Here is a 12,744-nt window from a genome sequence, read left to right as displayed (position 1 = left end):
TCAGATGCTTCCAAACTCAGATGGATTTCAGGCTCGCTCATTTAATTACTCTCAGATACTTCCAAATTCAGGTGGATAAAAATCACTATTAATCAAACCGTTTTTGAAAATCTTCTCGAATTGGCAGTTGATAAAAGACAACACAATCGTAAAGTTTGTCAAAAAAAAAACAATGTTCCCTTACAATACGTTTCAAATTATAATATAAATGAAAGATGTAAATATATGAGCAAAGCAAATAAAGCACTTCATGCAACGTTTGCATATGAATGTTATATCAAGAGATTTCGTTTCCGATTGCTTAAAAAGTTAAAAATATTAAAAACAACATCTTTCTATCCTATGAAGGTAGATAAATTTGATTATTATTACGGTGGGATGCTGTCCTCATGCTCATTTTCCTTTTCAGAAGTGTGTCAGCAACTGAAGATTAATGGAAAGGTTAAATCTTTAAGCAAAGTTGAGCTACAAGAATTAACTAAAGAAGACTTAAAATGCAACCAGTGTTCCTAAGAATATCGCATTATTGAAAGAACATCTGAAAAGTCACTTAAAACAAAAGAGATAAGAGAAAGAATGAAGCTAAGGGCTCTTTTTTTTTAATGTATAGAACTTTATTAACACATATATATATATATTTGTGCAAGTTGTGAATTTTTTTTACATAGCAAAAGGAATGATTGGAATTTTTTCTAGCTTTTATTTTCTTTACATGGTTATTATAAATAATTGTCAAACAACAATAATAAATTTGCGTAAGCAATAACAATATGGACTACGGAGGAAGACGTGCGCCTAATAAAGGATTTGGGAAAGGACAACATATTTCATATTTTGAAAAAGAACACAAAAATAAATATTAAAAAAAACGCATTTAACTGTACGCTCCGTTTAGTTCAACATAGATGTTTGTGCGTGTTTGTTTGTGTGAAAATTAGTTTTTATCTTCAATCATCTAAATTTAATTAAAATGCACTTTGTTTTTTTAAAAAAACAGAAAAAGTTCATCATTAAAAAATATAAGTAAAAATATATTAACTAACAACCTTGTTATATAATTCATATCCCATGTATATTGCGACTAACATACCATAACAGAGAATATTTTAAAAGATTTCTATAATAATTAATATTAAAATCTGATGAATTTTTATAACAATCACCAAAAAACTGTGATTGTACTAATTTCATCAATCTGCTTGTCCAACCAGCAAAAATACTTTAGAATTCTCAAGAAATATATGCACTTCTGACTAAGGTTTTCACGTTTCTGAAATGATTTAATCATTTCATAGCTGTCTGTCTGTCTGCCCAACTTTAGGACTTAATAAAGCCGCATAAACCGAGATAGAAAATTTTTTCTGTTTTTGCGCCTCCTTCTGCATGGCCGGTTTGCTGATTTGCGTTCAGTTGGCGGCATAGTCTCTTTTAAAATCTTCTTCTACGCCATTCAATATGGATAGCCGAAAGAAGCGGCCTGTTATGCTGCATTGTTTTAAAAAAGTTAGTAGTGCAAAGGACCCTGCAGTCGAGATATGCACCGTTTATGAGAGTGGTACTACGACTATTGGAACCATTCGAAGTTGATTTAAGACATTTAGAGGTGACAATTGTGATTTTGAAAGATGAAGGCTGCAGTGGCCGCCCAGCAACGACGGATGGGGATTTCATTAGGACGTCAGGTCACTGGAAATCCGTGACATAACGGATGGCATTAATATTCCCAGAATAACAGAACGTAATCACTTAATCACGATGAAATATGTCGCCTATTGATTTCGCATCAAAAAAAAAAAGAAGAAGAACTTATAGGACACCCTAATATGCAATACCCGAAGGAGAACGGCGGTTTATTATTAATATCTGTCCATGTATTTTGTATTCAACCTGCAGATGGCACTTCGTTTTTCAGCTGGTTTGGTGAAATTTTATACAATGACATAATTTAGCGTAAGCCTTATTCAAAATTGATTGGATCAGATCGTTTCTATGATCACACACGATCAAATTGACATTAATATCGAGTGGACCAAATTTGAGCCAGATGCGTCAATTTCTTTGCCCCACTCCATATAGGATTTCTCATGAATGGTAAGCCCTTCAGAGAAACGTTTAATTTTAAATATTTTTTAATTACAATTGGTCCGTAGTAGCAATTTAACAAAAGTGAGAATTTGGATCGAACAGGCCAATTTTTTAGGCTTACGGGACTTTCAGGCTTATATGAGGGTTATCATGAAAAGTAATTCGTTATATGGAAACAATGTTCATAACAATATTTTAAATTTAAAAATTAACTGGAACAAATTTGAAAACTGTAGTTAGGTACCTTTCCGACCCCAACCTCTAAAAGAATACTCATGAAAAATAAAAATTTATTTGGCAATAATGGGTAAATAATAATAAGCTTTTCGACAAGAAAATCAATTTGGCTCACATCAGCCCATGTATCGGCCACCAACGAACGCAACTTCTTATATCCTTCACAGAAGAATGAGGGGTGTTTTCATTTTGTCAAAACCCACGAGGAAGCTCCAAGTATATATATTCTCGATCAATATTGAATCCTTAATAAATTCAAGCATGTCCATCCGCCCGTCCGTGTAATGTCTACTGTAAGCACTCTCCTGGCCCTATACAACAAAAACTATGAATACTTTTGCTATCCGTGTTCTTTGATTGTTATTCATAAAGTACAACACATGCACCATATCAATCTTCACTTTTGTTCTGAAAATGGAAAAAGTCAGTCGCGCCCATCCCTTAATATATAGAGTATAAAAATGTAGTTCGACGGGGTACAATTTTCTTGTTTACTTGTTTCTATAACTTACACCGCTTGTGGGTGTTTTAAGATTGTTCGGATATACATAACACACAGAAATATTTGAGAAGGACCCAACTTTTATTAAAACGATCAATTCGCTGAATCGATTTCAGCTTTTCTGCTCGTCTGCCCGTCTGCCTATCTTGTTTTCTTTTTTTACTTATATTATTATATATATTCATCTCGATTAGTTGGATCGATCAGTTTTAAGAATAGTGGCCGCAATTTCAACCCTATCAAAATAAGTTCATCCTGCACTCTGCAGAGTGTATAGAGTGATCAACAGACGACATTAAACTCCCGCTTAGGAAAATAAACAGTTTCAAATTTTTTTATATTGCTCTCATTAGGCAGAGATCGATTTAGGGATGTAGGGCTAATATATTCCTTTTTATACCCTACATCATATGCGGTACCAAGGATGTATTAAGTTTTTCCGGATGTATACAACACACAGAAGGACTTGGGATAGATCTACCTTCTGTCTGTCTGTACGTTTTGTATTCTTGTGTTCAGCCTGTATGTCGCAATTTTTGAAACATTTTCATGAAATTTGGTACACTGGCGTATTTCGGCCCACGAACGCATGATAGTAAAAATAGTTGCGTTCGAACCAGTTATTCGATTCCGGTACGGTGATGTAGTGTGAGCCGTCACCCCACTATTGTGTTCTTACTTGTTTTTTTCTTATCATTGCTTATGTGCCTTTAATTCGCTGTCGAACTATATACCATTGTCGTTCGTGTCATTAAAGAAATGAATATTGATCGACAGTTATAAGCGGCCCTCTCACAAATATATACAAACACTTCGTTTTCTTTGATATGTGAATAAATGATGAAGCACAAAATATAATTCGTTTCATTGGATACATCACTTCACATTCAACGCAATCTTCGTCTGAGATTTCAATGTGAATTTCAGCCTAAAATGCATGCACTTCCCTTTTGTGGTCATAGCATACAGCTTCCAAACTACGATTCCCTCCTAACTCACTCTCCGCCCCCCCACGTCTTTCTAACCATCACCATAGCGCACAAATAGGAGACATCCCTTGAATTATCGGTCATTCGCAAAAAAAAAAAAAAAAAAAAAAACAAAAATTTCCTCAGGCATGTAAGTGCAGTTTTGCTAACGTATTTCATATCTCTATGGATTTAAAAAAAGAAAAATTATGTTGTAAAAATAGTTTGTATATATTCTATGTGCAGTACATATGTATAGGATATCTATACACATAAGTTCATATACATTTTCAATTCCATATGTCATACACATAAGTGCATTCACATATCTCCCTAACTCGAATAAGTGACTGATTCTTAATTATACCGACCACTGAAGGATGAGGTATACTCATTTTTTTTTTTTTTTTTCATAATGTATGTAACAATCAAAACGAAGCTTTACAGACCCTATAAAATATATATATATAATCTTGATCAGCGGGAGATTCTGAATTGATTGAGCCATGTCTGTCTGTCTGTGTGGTGTTTGTCATTGCCACTGTTCTGGTCGCATAAGAATTCTGAATTGATTAAGCCATGTCTGTCCGTCTGTGTGGTGGTTGTCGTTGGCACTCTCCTAGTCGCCAAAAAGGAAGATATCGCCTACAAATTTGGTAGAAACATTGAAAGTCTCTAAACGCAGATTGGTATTGAAGATGGGCCAAATCGATTAGAGCAGAAGCGCGCAGTGAAGCGTAAACTGAACGCAGCTCCGTAGTTTTTTTTTTTTAATTTCTAGATTTATTCTCGTTACGCAGAAATTATAAGAGTGAGAAAGCTGAAATTTTCCGCATTAACTTTACGAAACATTTCTACTCTCTGCGTGCAAAAACGGAAAAAATCGGCCATGCCCATACAAAGTTGCAAATAATTAAAATTTTATTTTTTTCGCTTTTTTTGAGATTTTGTGCTTACTTATCATAAGGCAAGCAAGCCAGAATACTTAAAACTATTTTGTACACTGCTTAAATGAAGATATATTATCAGCCTAAAAATGGGATAATTCTTAAGTGAATATGTTGGGACAACGCGGCCTGGCGCAGTAATTTTTTCGTTATGGGTGTCAAATAGAAGAACTTGGCGAATAGAATGCGAAAAGCACAGTGGCGGGTATGCGAGATTCGGCTTACGTCGAATACAATTTTCTTACTTATTTTGATATTCGTTTGTTGTTCATACATTTAGTTTGCCATTCTATAAAAATAAGTATATATGCTTCCCATTAATATCATTAGAGAAATCAGTGTCCATTTGACCTTTTTTTCCATCGATCTGTTTTATTGCAAACGACAAAACCGATATTAATATAATTACTATTGCGTGAGTCATACATGATTTGCTTTAGAACTCTTCAAAAGGTTATATGCTTTATACAAAAACAATTCTTATCTGATCTTCCATGTTTTTCGAGATGAAAAAGTCTTGATTTTGATAGGCTCGTTGCTATACGAACCAAAAAGAAAAAACCCATTTACTTACCCCGTTATGTGATGGATGTCTAGAACTCGAGGAAGAATTCCGTATTTCTTTAGGCTTACATAAGAAGCTATGAAAATTTTAGATGTCTTTAAAGTTTGCCATACATTCTGTGTTATGCATGCTTTGTCGAAAGACCGACAGACAGAGGGTCAAGTAGACAATAGTGTCTTTAATGGCATCAATAAGAAGCGCATATTTGTTCTTATAGAATCGTGAACCGAGTACACCGGTATATGTATGCTGTACTTTATGTGTGTGAAAGAACGAATATACAAGTTAAGTATAAGTCATTTGTTCGAGTAAGCGTGATTTATGAATAGATATATGTACGATGTGGAATTGAGAATGTGTTTGGATTTATTTTTATAGATGTGTTATGCATATGTGTACTATGAAATTCGTAACAACATTATGACGGGCCATGGCCCACCATTAAATACTCTACAACGTCCTACCTGTACTCATAGAATGAAAAACTGGTCTGATCTAAACCAATTTTAATAGAGTTTGTCATGAGAACAGTTCATAAATTGCGGCTTGACCACAAGAAAACAAAACGGACAGAGGGACAGACAAACTTAAATCCATTCAAAAAGTCAGTATAATGAAAGGTGAATCTGTCTCAAATCCTCTTGGGTATTGCGACCATCTGCATAAACTACACGTGGTCTAGGGTATAAATTTACAATTTCTTCTTAAAATCCTTAGAAATATAAGAGATATATTTCAAGTCCTTCTGGATCTGGTATACATTTGCAAAAACCTAATGTAATTTTTCGTCCACTACAAGTGTTGTAGGCTATAGATATACAATTCTTTTCTTAAAATCCATAGGAATATGATAAAAGGGTAGAAAAACTGCTTTTATATGCCCAAAGGAGGTGCACGCGCTTTGCCATAAAAAGATTTATATTTAATGCTTCATCGGCATATTTATAAAACTTTCAAATAAAAACAAAGTATTTGTGCATATTTGTGTGTGGGCTGTCCATAACTGTTGGTCATTGTTTGATTTCCTTAATGAAACGAAAGACAAGTAAACGATCGCAATCGAGAACATATTAAGGGCACAGTTATGTTTGTGTGTTTGTGTAATGCTTGTATATATAATTGCCTCTAATAAAACCAAAAGCTAGTAAAAATATTGTAGTCGGCCAAAGTCGACTTTAAGGTGCTCTATACCACTGCAGCTAATACTATTTTTGATTTGTTTTCGCGATAAAATCCTAAAAAAGGCGTATTTTATTTGGAAGAAAGGTCTAAAATTGTGACGCGAATTTAGCGAAATTAATCTTCTTCTCAGGGACCTTTTTTGCACTCAGCTATTTTCGTCATAAAGACATTGTGACCAAAGAAAGCATGACTTTTCATAAGTACCTTTATAGGGGTTCGTCGTAAATACTAAAAATAGGATTTCATTACCATATTAGCACTTGAAGGGAATGCTCTTATACGGAGAGAAACCTAAAAAGTAAATCTATCTGACCCAAGTTTCGTATAGTTAATTTCTAAGACAAATTATTGTTATGATCCACTACAATAGATGACCAAATAATAAGAACAAAATTTTGTTGTAATGTAAATAATATCTTTCGTGAAAATTTTTATACGGGGTGAAGATCCATGATCCAAATTTGGTACATTTTATTTCTATGGCATATTACTATTATGGACTAATTTTCGCCGCAAAATGTTAGACAATAGATTATCTTGTAAAGTAAAGGATTAATTTTAGTAAAAACTTTTATAGGGGTTGGACTATAAAAAATAGACGTATCTGGGCTAAATTTGGTGCAAATAATATCCCTATTATTATTACGGATTCGATTTCATCACAAAATGTTGAAAAATAAGTTTTTTTGTACTATAAAAGCGCTACTTTTCGTGAAAATGCTCATACACACTTACCTAGGGTAGAGCACTAAAAAATAGAAATACATGATCCAAATTTGGTGCCGTTAATTTTCATATCAGATTACTGTTATGACCGACTTTTCATTATGAAATATAAAAAATTTAGACTTACTCCCCTATAAAGGCTTACGTGTCGTACGAATGATTATATAAGAAACGATTCTATTCTACCAAGAAATCGTAGAGATTTCACTTGATTAATTGGAAGGATAAATTCTTGAAGATCATGCAAATTAGCTGCAGGTAGATTGAAGAACTTAGAGCTTAAGCAACTGTGTTATGGAATACTACCGTATATTTCTGTCTGTGTGTGCACCCGCTACCAACACATTTGGATGAAAAGTTTAGTATTCACATAGGTATATTAAGAGGGATTGAGAAGTTAAAAAGACTTCTACCAATCTTCATAAGGTTGAGACAATTATAGGCTTTATTGATATGCAGGGAAAGCATAACAACGTTCTTTAGACTAACTAAGAAGGGTAGTTAGAAAAGTTAGGAAAGATAGACTAGAAAGGATAGTTCATTAACGCTTGTATTAGCAGATTTGCGTTTTTGATAAGCGTAAGAACGAACTGGAATAATGTTCCCAGTTTTTCCCATCAATTAGCCTTTCCTCAACCATGAGATTACTAACCTTTATGCAGATTATATAGGTACTAGCGAAATAGATCTAAAGTTGCTCAAATCGTTTAAGTCTTTACCGGCTTTACGAATGAGAACAACTCTGATATATCGCAAATCCAAGAGTGTAAAGTTAAAAGGCGATCAGTTTTGCATGTGACAGGACAGTCAAGGTTCCCCCAAACAATGCCCTGACCATATCATTCTTAAATCCATCACAACCTGCAGCGCGGGCTCTTTTTCTAGGTTGAAAAGCATACATTAATTCACGTAAGAAAAAGGGTGTACTATTGAAAGGAATTGCCATTACCACATAACTCTTTAGTCGTGCTAGCTGTATGTCTCCTTTTCGCCTTTTTAACTGCAGACCTCCATTCCTTCAGTGTTGCTCAATGAAGTTCATTGGCTGGATTAGCATATTTACCCATTTTTTTCCTTATAGTTTGGTAATGCGAAAGAGTGTTGACAGGGCAGACAACCACCGCGGTATAGATGAGAAGGGCGGGTCAATATCAGAAAAGTTGGTTCTAGCAGATTTGACTTCAGACTGGTAAGTACTTTGAATTGATGATAAATCGGAAGGAAGATCAACTTCAGACAGAAGGAAGTTACATGAAATGAAATTTTTTATTTTTTTAACGGAATTGTTGCAATTGTGAAATAAAAAGGGGGAGTGTTGACTTTTGCCAATAGAGGCGTTAGTCGTATTCCAATTGAATAATAAAATTGTTGAATAGGAAAAGGTTAGATTTCAGACACTGGTCGCCGTGCGACCGCTCCGATTACAATGAAAGATAATATTAAAGTTTTAAAACTGCTAGCATTGATGGCATTCACAACGATCTTGCCTTTGTTGGTCGAGAGCTGATCGCTTTACAAGCAATATTTAGCATTGAAGTCACATTGTGTTCACCATCAAGAAAATCACATAATGTGTGAATTCTTAGATCGCAGAGATCAACCTTTTCAATTCAAAAGAACGCAAATTATAGAAATCACTGGTCGCTGAGATCTTTTTACAGAGGGCTTTCCAGGTGGACTAGACGAATAATATCAAAAAATAATAGATTTCCTTTATTTTTTTTTCATTCGAATTTTATTTACGTTCTCATTATCATGTTTGGAGGAAACCGTAGACGAGTTCATCAATGAAAGGAAAGTTCCCATTGTACGAATTATCATCAGGACACTCAAAATAATTAGAAGAATACTTTTCTCTAACTGCTTTATAGGATAAGTTCTTAATAACTAATTTGTTATTGCGAGTTATTATTATTATTATTATTATTAGTATAAATTTAGCCAGAGAATAAATTCTAAGACTAAAGTCTTAAAGCACTAGCATCTAGGGCTATCGGCTTTTTTTTTTTTATTAAAAAACTCTACCGCACTTGAGGTTTGAACCCACGACTATTGAGTTGCTAGTCGAGACTCTTGCCTACTCGGCCACTCAGGCGGATGTTATTGCGAGTTAATTTCCGCTCTCTCTTCGAACGAGACTTATTCACTGTATTGTATTCATTTGAATCACAAGACAGACGCCCAATCATTTAGCCGTACATTTAGGGGACTGGTATTCTTAGCTTTGCAAAATTTAGAAATATAACCGCGTTTACCACACTTAAAACATTGCCATAAGGAAGGAACGAAGTAGTCACTACTGTTAGATCAGCAGGTGAAGGAGTTAATTCAACATCAATTCCAGCCATTCTCAATCTCTTATTCGAATAATAATTAATCCTCAAAGTAATTAACATCATTTATCAATAATGTATATATTAATAATCGATAATCTGATCAATCCCTGCCTCCATAGGAGGACACAGGCTGATGTAGTATTAGCCGTAATGGATACTATCCCGGGGAAGATTTGTCAACAATCTAGAAATAAGAAATGCTCTTTAATATATATAAAAATTAAAAAAACGATTTTACGAGATTGTAATTTAACATAAAAGTATAATTTTTCACTTGAAAAAGAAATCACTAAAAAATTATATCAATGATTATTAGATATTATTTTAGCTTTTTTTGCTTCAAATTGAAGTCAATTCTTTAATTATTATTTTTTCCCCTTTTTTTCATTAAACCAGAAACGACAGGTCAAAAAATTTTTCAGTTGTCTTTTACTAAAATATGTCTCGTTGACCTGACAATTTCTTAATTCTTTGTATTGTTATGGTATTTAAAATTTAAAATCGAGCAACTATTTTCCACAATAACAACGATTGCTGATCGAACATTTTTTTTTGTTTTATAGAGATCATAAACGACTCAATACAATTAATCAATAAAATGCTTATTAAGCTTTGCTTATTTGTGTTAGCAGAACTGTCATAAATTTTTTACGAGGGTAACACTGACTTTCAAGTGCAAAAGTAAACTATGGGTAGCATAGAAAAGTAAAACTATGGGCAGATGTTAAAGTGGTGGGTATTGAAAAATTGGATCTAAGTCTGGGTGTTAAAAAATTCGGCGTTAGATAACTTGTGTTAATTGTTAAAATATTGAAATAATTCGATTGCGATTAAAGAAAATATTTCTTTTATCTTATCTTAGACAAGTGCTATCGAATATAAGTAAATAAAAGGTATTATAACTGCTATTGATTTCAAAAGAAAAATAATTACACAAGCGCAACACATGTAAGAAAATTATTTTCGACTAAGACCGAATCTTTTATACTCACCATCTTTATGTTGAAAAATTGTAGAAAAAAAAAAAAAAAACGAAAAACCTATATTTTAATCTTCGGTAGTATATTAAGAGGGAGGGGTGATGGATTTTTTCCATTCTTTACATGAACATTTTTATAAAATGTGTTCTATCGTGACTTATAAGTCATGAGTAAAGAACCTAGAAAGCAAAGTTGCTGTCAGGCGCGTCTTTTCACCGATTTGACAAATATCCTATACCTACCTGCTTGTTAGAATTTTCAATACTTGTTCTAAATTTAAAATCGATATTCTTATCTTTAAGGCCAAGAGAATATTTACCACAACTGTTACACAGATCGGCATGCAGATGTGTTTAATACAACTCAATTGACCAAGAACAAATATGCCTTATCCGATTTGGCCATATCATTTTCCATATCAACCTGTGTGTAAGCACATTCAATATTTGTGCCAAATTTGAAGTCAATATCTTCTTCATTTTGTCAACAAAACATACTATAAAGTTACAAAGAAAGACAGACGGACAAAATTCATGCAACCATTTACATTACACAGACACACACATGGACAGACGGACATACTTAACCTGATTTAGGATTTGATGCTGATATATGCACTTTGTGGAGCCTCTGAAGCTTCTTTCTGGGCGTTGCAAACGTTTGGACGAAATGAGTATAACTCTTCCCTTTTGTAATGGGCATAAAAATATGAAAATTGGTTCGGAATTATTTCACTGAATTGTGTTAAAAAAAAAAAAAAGAGAGGGTTATTAGTAATAACAGCAACAACAAAACCCAACCCTAAATGTCCACAACGCAAATCTCATATACCCGACATTCACATCTATAACCATAAAACATTAAAGCATGTAAATAAAATTATGGGTACTTATGGTTGACCTAAATATATATATATATGTATATGCAACATTATAGGTGGGAAAGTAACATTTTAATGCAAGTGTGAAGATATCAGATTTCTCATTTTTGTAACAATGAAAGGATAAGTCGACCTTTTACTCACCACTTGTTTTCATTACTTCTGGCCGCTAGAGCTACTGAGTATACGAATTGAAATTTCAGAAAAACTCTTATAGATTATGTAATATTCCAAAAATTGCTGGGACCTTATATTTCTATGAAATTCTCTCTATAATCAATTGCTTACTATATCTGTTTGGGTATTCGAAAAGCCCTCAGATAAATTTGATTCCCGTTTTTGGTGGAATTGCCAAAGTGACAAGAGTTAAGATAACAACTTGAAATTTCTTATAAACATTTATGAATTAAAAATCCAAAGTTCGAATATCAGTGTGATCTATCCACATACACGCCCATAATATAAAAAAAAATTGAACCAACCTTAAAAAAACAATTTTTATAACTTTTAATGTTGTGAAGATACTTTCGAAGACATGTCGCCAAGATATTTACCAGAACCATCTTAATGTTGGATCCAAAAATACTTTCCATCGACTTACTAACGCTGTTAACGCTGTGAACGTTGATATTTTATACATTTCGACACAAATCTTGAATATAGTAGACCACTATAAAGTGATAGATACGGTCTGTGTTATATGAATTCACTTAGATTATATAAATACCTGAACCGTTCATAACCCAAATCGATTAACTAACTTGTTGCGTATGAAATAACTTTCTTTAACAATCAGACTTAAGCCAGCGTTTGAATAATAAATGTTTTGTTCTCTTCGCAAGAGAGAGGGCGATATGTTTAAAAATTTATCAATGCATTTTTTCGAACTTTTCCTATAAATGCAAGTACAACATTCATCTCAATCTTTTACCGCGTTATGAAAGCTTTTTTTAGCGTGTTATATGAAAGCGATCCATGTTCTACAAATCCGTTTTGTATGAATCCGTATTATAGGGGTCTAGTATATTTGCAGAAAAAGTGCAGCAAGACGAACAACAAATCCGACACTACTCTATCCGATTGCTATACTAGGAAGCACAAGATGCTGACTATTTCACAATTTCCTTTCATACATCTGTGCTCTCTTGTACAAACAGTTAACTGCCACAGATCAAATTTAACGATGAACATAAACCGCCTACATAAGTTCTTCCACTTCTGAGTGTCACAACACGAACGACAAGTCTCAAATGTTGCTACACTGGGAAGCATAAGCTAACACTATTTCAAGCTGCTCGTCCATGTGACTGGACTTTTCTATAAAAAGTTCAAATCA

At 33.5% G+C, this 12,744-nt stretch overlaps 1 protein-coding gene across 12 annotated transcripts in view; it reads left to right on the top strand.

Moving 5' to 3' along the window:
- The window catches only part of LOC119638072 (TLD domain-containing protein 2), a 239,532-nt gene that overhangs the window by 151,214 nt on the left and 75,574 nt on the right, over window positions 1-12,744 (top strand). The window lies entirely within an intron of this gene.

Source organism: Glossina fuscipes, unplaced genomic scaffold (genome assembly GCF_014805625.2).
Source record: "Glossina fuscipes isolate IAEA_lab_2018 unplaced genomic scaffold, Yale_Gfus_2 73, whole genome shotgun sequence".
Classification (NCBI taxonomy): Eukaryota; Metazoa; Arthropoda; class Insecta; order Diptera; family Glossinidae; genus Glossina; species Glossina fuscipes.
This window is presented reverse-complemented; position numbering and strand designations above follow the sequence as displayed.